The following is a 6,920-nucleotide window of genomic DNA, read 5'->3' on the forward strand; positions in this document are numbered from 1 at the left end:
ATGACGAAAAACGGGATTCTTGGGGTAAAAATATCCCTTTTTTTAACCCTTTGCCCCTCTGGTTCCCCCCTTGTTTTAACACTGACATCGGAACAAAACATCTGGTAAATACTACTCGGTGGACTGAATGTTTGTGCAAAATTTAAATCTTCTACGTTCAAAAATAAGCCCGCCAAAAATATATATACCGACAATGCCTCATTTTTCCCTATATAGAAGTATATTTTTCAAAAAATCTCTGAAACATCCCTAATTACCCTAGAATAATAATTCGACCGTCATTCTCTTCATAATGGAACTGCCTTTCAGACGGTATGACTCACGTGGTTCTATCATATATGTGAGGCGTGAAAATGAGGAAAAACGGGATTTTTGGGGTAAAAACATCCCTTTTTTACCCCTTTGCCCCTCTGGTTCCCCCCCTGTTTTAGGACTGACATCGGAACAAAAAATCTGGTAAATACTACTTGGTGGACTGAATGTTTGTGCAAAATTTCAATCTTCTACGTTCAAAAATAAGCCCGCCAAAAAATAATGAACATAGGCTTAAAAAGGGAAAAATACATTTTAAGATTATGACGTCATCACCTCCCATGTCTGGACGCAGGACGGTCTGAAACCATACGTAATATCTTCTACAATGTCTCTGGACTTGAAAAACAAAAAAAAACGGACGAAAAAGCTCAAATAGAAGAGAAATAACGCAATGTACCATGAAAAACGCGTATGGTACAAAATGTACCGTAAGATCCCCAAAGGGTTAAATACTTATACAAATACACTTTTAATATACAATACAGGTCAGGTATGGACTTTTGGGCTTCGGGAGGAACAGCAATGGATTTCGGAACATTACTTGCTGATGCTTAACAACAATTAAAAATATATCATTATACAAAATTTGGTGGTTACTCCAATGGGGTTCGGAGGTACAATGGGGTACCTAATTTCTAAATTTTTAAATATTTTGAAACGTATGTCTATCAAATATTCTAAAGAATGTTACTGATAGCAGTAAATCTTAAACGGCAACTCGCAACAACTCGTGCATACCTAAATGTGGGGAATTACAGATTGACATAATAGATACGTGGGGTTTGCGTACTAGATTTTAATATTTCGTAAAACTACTTACTAACTACAATCTCAGAAGAAGTTTAAATCCAAAACAATCAAGACTCCTGTGGGGTTTGAGGTTAAAACAAAATAAAAAATATGCATTTCTAAACATCAACGTAATATGTCCTAACTAAGTCGAAAATCCCAAGTCGGTACATCTAATGGTTTCAGAAATATGGGGAATTAATAAGCGGTACCATAGATATGTGGGGTTTGCGTGTCAGACGGTACAATCTTGGAAAATATAAATATTGAGGCCTAACAAAAATTCCATGAAAATGCATAATCTATAACAACCATACATACTATGGGGCTTTGCGGTACCATAGGGTTTGTGGAACCCACATTTCTACTTCAGTTTTCAATTTCGTTGGGGTAGATTACACATTGTACTCAGCTGAGTTGAATACTGAAAACTCCATATCAATATCCAGAAGAGTAACCAAGATACTAGGTATTATTTTGATGACGTCATAAATACGGGTCATAAATAATGTTTGAGGCAAAGCGAGTAACGTAATTTACAATCAATGGGATATATGTAGCAAAAAATGATCAACTAAGCTTATGACGTTACTAGTTATTTTTTTGTAAGTGACTAGCCGTTCCGGCTAGAACCCTGTTAGAGGGTTATGCCCTCTCTTAGGGAACTGAAGTATGAGAACAGTAGATGTGCCTGACTTTGAGAGGGTCTCAGAGTTCTTTATTAAAGCTTGTTATAGCGATCAAAGACTTAGGACCTGTGCGGGCCTTAACATCAGGCAGGAAAAGGGTGGCAGAGCAATTACATGATGTGTAAGATGCAACTTAGTTATATGGTTATATAGGTTATAACCATATAACCATTATATAGGTTATATGGAGTTGTAGATGGATTTATTGTGCAACATAGGATGGAAAGATGAGCGGAAGATGGTCAGGAATTTGATAGTCAGCAAGTAACTCCAGGTCTAGTGCATCAGGAGGTAGTGTGTAGCAGTACAGAGTATACAGGAGTGAGAGCGGTGGATGGAAATATCGAAATGCTGATGGGTGGAGTGCCATATGATGCATAGTAGTCAGAAGTAGAGGATGGTGTGCTTCATAACGATTGTGTATGTAGGTGAGACGTAACTTTTCAAGATGAAACTGTAGAGATGGAAACTCAATGCGGTTGTATAATTCTGCTGTTGGGCCAGGTAACTTAATGCGAAATGCAATACGTAGTGCATGTCTTTCTAAGATTAAGAGCTTTTCGTAGAAAGAGCGTGCAGCAGCTATCCAAGCAGTGTGACCGTATGTTAGAGTCGGTCGTAGGAAAGCTTTGTAGGTATTTAATACTGTAGTAGGTTTCAAGCCCCATGTTGTTCCGGTTAACCTCTTTAGAAGATTTAGTCTATTGTAAGCCTTGGCGGTGACTGTTTGAAGATGTGGTTTCCATGTTAGATGTCTATCGAATGTAATGCCCAGATAGGTCACTGTTGAGCGTGCCTGTATAGGTGTATGGTTCACATGAAGTGTTTGGCGGTTGGGATTTCGACGGACTCGTGAGGTTTTCTTAGAGGGAATGAATACAATCGCCTGGGTTTTCGTGGCATTAATTGTAAGTTGCCATTTATCACACCAGCGGAGGAAATCGTTAATAGCTGTTTGCAAAGATTTGTTTATTGATTAGATAGTCGATCCCAAAGCAAGGAATGCAGTGTCATCGGCGTACTGAAAAAGATGGACTTTATCTGGTAGTGGAGGCATATCAGCAACGTAGAGAATGTACAGAAGTGGCGATAAAGCCGATCCTTGAGGAACTCCGGATAGCAGAAAAATAGGGTGTGATAGGCAGTTGTTAATAGAAACATAGGAAAGGCGACCCACTAAGAAGTTGTAAATCAGACGGATATATGTGAGAGGAAAACGGTGCCGTATTAATTTATAGATAAGTGCTAAGTGCCAAACTTTGTCAAACGCTTTCTCTAGATCAAACAGTACAAGACATGATGACTTGACGGAATTATAATGATGTGTGACCATAGTGAATAAGCGAAGCAATTGGTCGTTGATAGAATAGCCTGGTCTAAATCCTGCTTGATGGATGGGAAGAAGGTGGCGTCTGTATGTATGTAGACGTCGGACAAGTATGCGTTCTAAGATTTTACTGAAGGTAGACGTTAATTGTATTGCACGATACGATGATACACTTTCAGGTGGTTTGTGAGGTTTTGGAAACATTAACGTCTTTGGAGTCTTCCACTGGATAGGAAAATAGCCTGTTCGAAGTATGAAGGTAAAGATGCTGGCAAGCAGAATAAGCAATGAAAGCGGACTTTCTTTGATATGTCGGTAAGTGATATTATCGAATCCTGGTGCACTATTACGTTTATTTCGAACAACAGTGATAATGTCCTGAACTGTAATTGGTTCTGTCAAAGGTTGATTAAGTAGAAGAGTATGGTGTAGATGAGGCTGTAAAGAAGGAGATGACGTATTGACTGCGTTTTCTGGATGGCGATAAGTAGGAGAAGACCTGTTAGGTGTGAATATTGTTTGAAAAAAATCAGCGAAAGCGTTGGCTTTGTCTGTATCTGATTGAATTCGAGATTCCCCTTGTAATAGTGGGTAAGGTGTTTTTGTGTACTTTCCACAAAGAGTGTTAAAACGTTTCCAATACTTTGTGGGATGATTGGTATCAGATAATGAATTGCATGTTTTAACCCAACAGCGTAGTTTGTAAGCACATATGTAGTTTCTGACCATCCGCTGAAGTTGTTGATAATGAGGAAATGATTCAGGATTGCCAGTCCTTCGATAATCTCGATAAAATTGTCGAGAGCGGGTAACGAATGTAAGGTATTGTGGAGGTAATGCAGGCTGGTACGGTATGGAGGTAGAAACTGGTATGAAGAGAGAACTTGCCTCCTGGATTGTAGTTGTGATAGTGTCGATACGAGCATAGAGTTCGTCTTCTGTAGTGGGTGTTTCTAATGGCTCTATAGCTGTCATTAGATGAGCTCGATACAGAGCCCAGTTTGCCTTGTCAAAGCGGAGACTAGTGCGCTGGAAATGATTAGAGGAATTGATAGTAGTTGTACGGAGCTGAAGTTTAACTGGAACAGGGTCACTGCCGACTGGATCAAGAATATCAATATGTACTTGGGAGACTAGATTAGCTGAAGTAATGACGATGTCCGGGGTAGTTTGTGAGATAGGTCTTGTATGTTTAGGCAGATTGTGAATGATACCAAGCGTATGAGTTGTAATGAAGTTTCGGAATGTAGTTCTGTCTTGCTCTGATCTACTATGCATGTTGAAATCGGCCATGATTATAAAACGTTTATAGTTATCGGAAATATACTGAACAAAGGATGTAGGTAGTGGATGGCCGGGTCTGATGTAAATGGTGGCTACAGTGATGGCTACGTTACGGAAGTATACTGTAAGTAGTAGGTACTCAGGAAGACCAGGTAAATTGCAATGATGTCTGCGAGATGGAACACGATGTGGAAAACCCACAGCTGTTCCTCCATTGGCTCGTTTAAGCGGAAGGGAGCTATCATGCCTGATCAGTGTGTAGCCAGGAAACTGGCAAGAGACGGATGGAGTAAGGAAGGTTTCATTAAGAATAAAGACTGTTGCTCTTTCTTCTAGTAGTAACGCTTCGAATAAAGGTTTGTTTTTGTGAAGTGAACGAATGTTAAGGAATATAAACGTTAAAGCCATGATGAAACAGACAAAGCTAAACAGTGGTTTTCAAGCGAGAGGTATGAAAGTATACATTTTGTCCTGAATAAGTTGCATAGAAGTTAACATGAAAAATCTCTCTTGCTGCGTGAGTAATTTGCTGTAAGACGTGAGAGCGATGAAATGGTTGGATATTTTGTAAGGTAAGCGTGAGGAAAGAAAGAAGATTTCGCACTGTTATAGGTGACTCCATAGTAGGAGGAACATCCTCGGAATAATTATGTGTGCGCAATGGTACTACATATTCTGGGTGATTTACTTCAGGAGCAGGTTTTCCTTTGCATTTATAGCTATATGTCGGATGTGCTTCGTGACAAGTAGAACAAGTAGGTGGCCGTTCTAGATTTGGACAGGCACGTGTTAAATGCTCGCCAGTGCAGTAACCATAGACGTTGGTGTTAGTACAGTTGGCGGCAGTGTGCTGATTGTAAGCCTGACATTTTTCACAACGAACAGGCATTGGTGCAGAGGAGCGAGAGGGTTCGACACGATGCTTCCTGTTATATATATATGCGCCATTTGTCAGCAGACTATCTATGGTGCTTTGCGATGATGTTAAAACTCGAACCATGAATGTAGGGCCTGTAGCGTTACGGATTCTCAGAACTTTCTGGAGAGTATGTCCTTCGTAGGTTAGTTCTTCTTGAATCTCCTCATCGGTGTAGGAAGGATCGACACCCCGAATAACCACAGATAGCAGTGGTGTACGTCTTGGAGCAGGCATTTGTTTTTGTTTAGATGCATTAAGGCTGCTAAGTTGAGCATCTTTGCCAAACGTATCAATAGGCACTTTGTTCTTAATAGTGCTGAGTAAATTAGGATCCTCTGTTTTAAAGATGTATCAATTTCTAGTCTTGATAATTTCTTTTAACGAAGCTCTAGGGAGATATTTGCGAAGTTGTATGGCGATATGTTTCTCGTTCGCAAATTTAGTGTCGAATTTCGTCAATAGAAATGAATAAGTTGTTGCAGATGGTGGACTGGAATAATCAGAAGAAGCAGATGGTTCGGTTTCCATGTTGTTGGTACCTATCTCAATATCCAAAGTCTTATGTGGTTTTTTACTAGGTGGTGAAAGCTGCAAACGAGTAGCATAGCTACCTTGGATTCTTGAAGAGAGTGATGCAACAGAGTTAATGGAACTTTGAGATGCGCTCCTGGTACGAGCAGTTAAGTCTTTTGAACGCTCTTTTCGTTTTTCCACCTTAGTCGAACATCCGGAAGGTCCTGAAATGAGGCCAGGTAACTTGTGTCGACCGGTTATGGATTTGCCAGTGTCTACGCCAGAGTCCGCCATAGTGAAAGCCGTCTGGTGGGCTAATCCCGAGTATGAGATACCAAATAAACCGTAAAACCAAGAACAATAGTAGCGTCGTCAATAGGTAAGACCAGCTAGGTGTGTTAGCCTCCGTGGAGGCTTGAAATCAACTCGACGGTTGTTTCCTTGAACCTCAAGGAGGCAGGTAATCCAACCGTATTTAGAAGTTCGCGATTCAACCAATGGGATGGAAATACTAGTGACCTGCTTATTTTTCTCCGCCAGCTACGGATACCCTATTTTTTTTACCTGGTTAGAGATTCCAGGTGGCCAGTTCGCACTAGTTATAGAAGAGAAGGTTGTTAAAGCCAAATATACACATGTTTCCACGAGAGAGAAGATGAAAATAAAATTGGCATTTTGGTTTAAAAAAATCGAAAGAAAATTTTCCATAATCTATTCCTACTATTACCTAGAATGTTTGCGACCATAGCATGGGCGCATAGTTTGCGGTCTTACTAGGAATGGGTAAATTCCCGGAAAGATATTTTTCGGGAATATTCCCTGGTAAGATTCCCAAACTGGGATTTTTTTCGGGATTTTATATACAATCACAAAGAAAATTGCAATCTATTACTATATTATGATTTCAAAGTTAAATTCGTTTTTTATATCACAATATATTATTACAGTTGTCTCCAGAGGATTTTTTAAAAATGCATATTCTGAACGGTACTGTTTGTTTTATTAATATTGTATTATATTTAGAGAGTATGCATAAATGTAGAGTTACTTGCAATATGATCTATGAAAGTAAATATGTGGAAAA

Source organism: Thermobia domestica, chromosome 7 (genome assembly GCF_964235325.1).
Source record: "Thermobia domestica chromosome 7, izTheDome1.hap1.1, whole genome shotgun sequence".
NCBI classification, from domain to species: Eukaryota; Metazoa; Arthropoda; class Insecta; order Zygentoma; family Lepismatidae; genus Thermobia; species Thermobia domestica.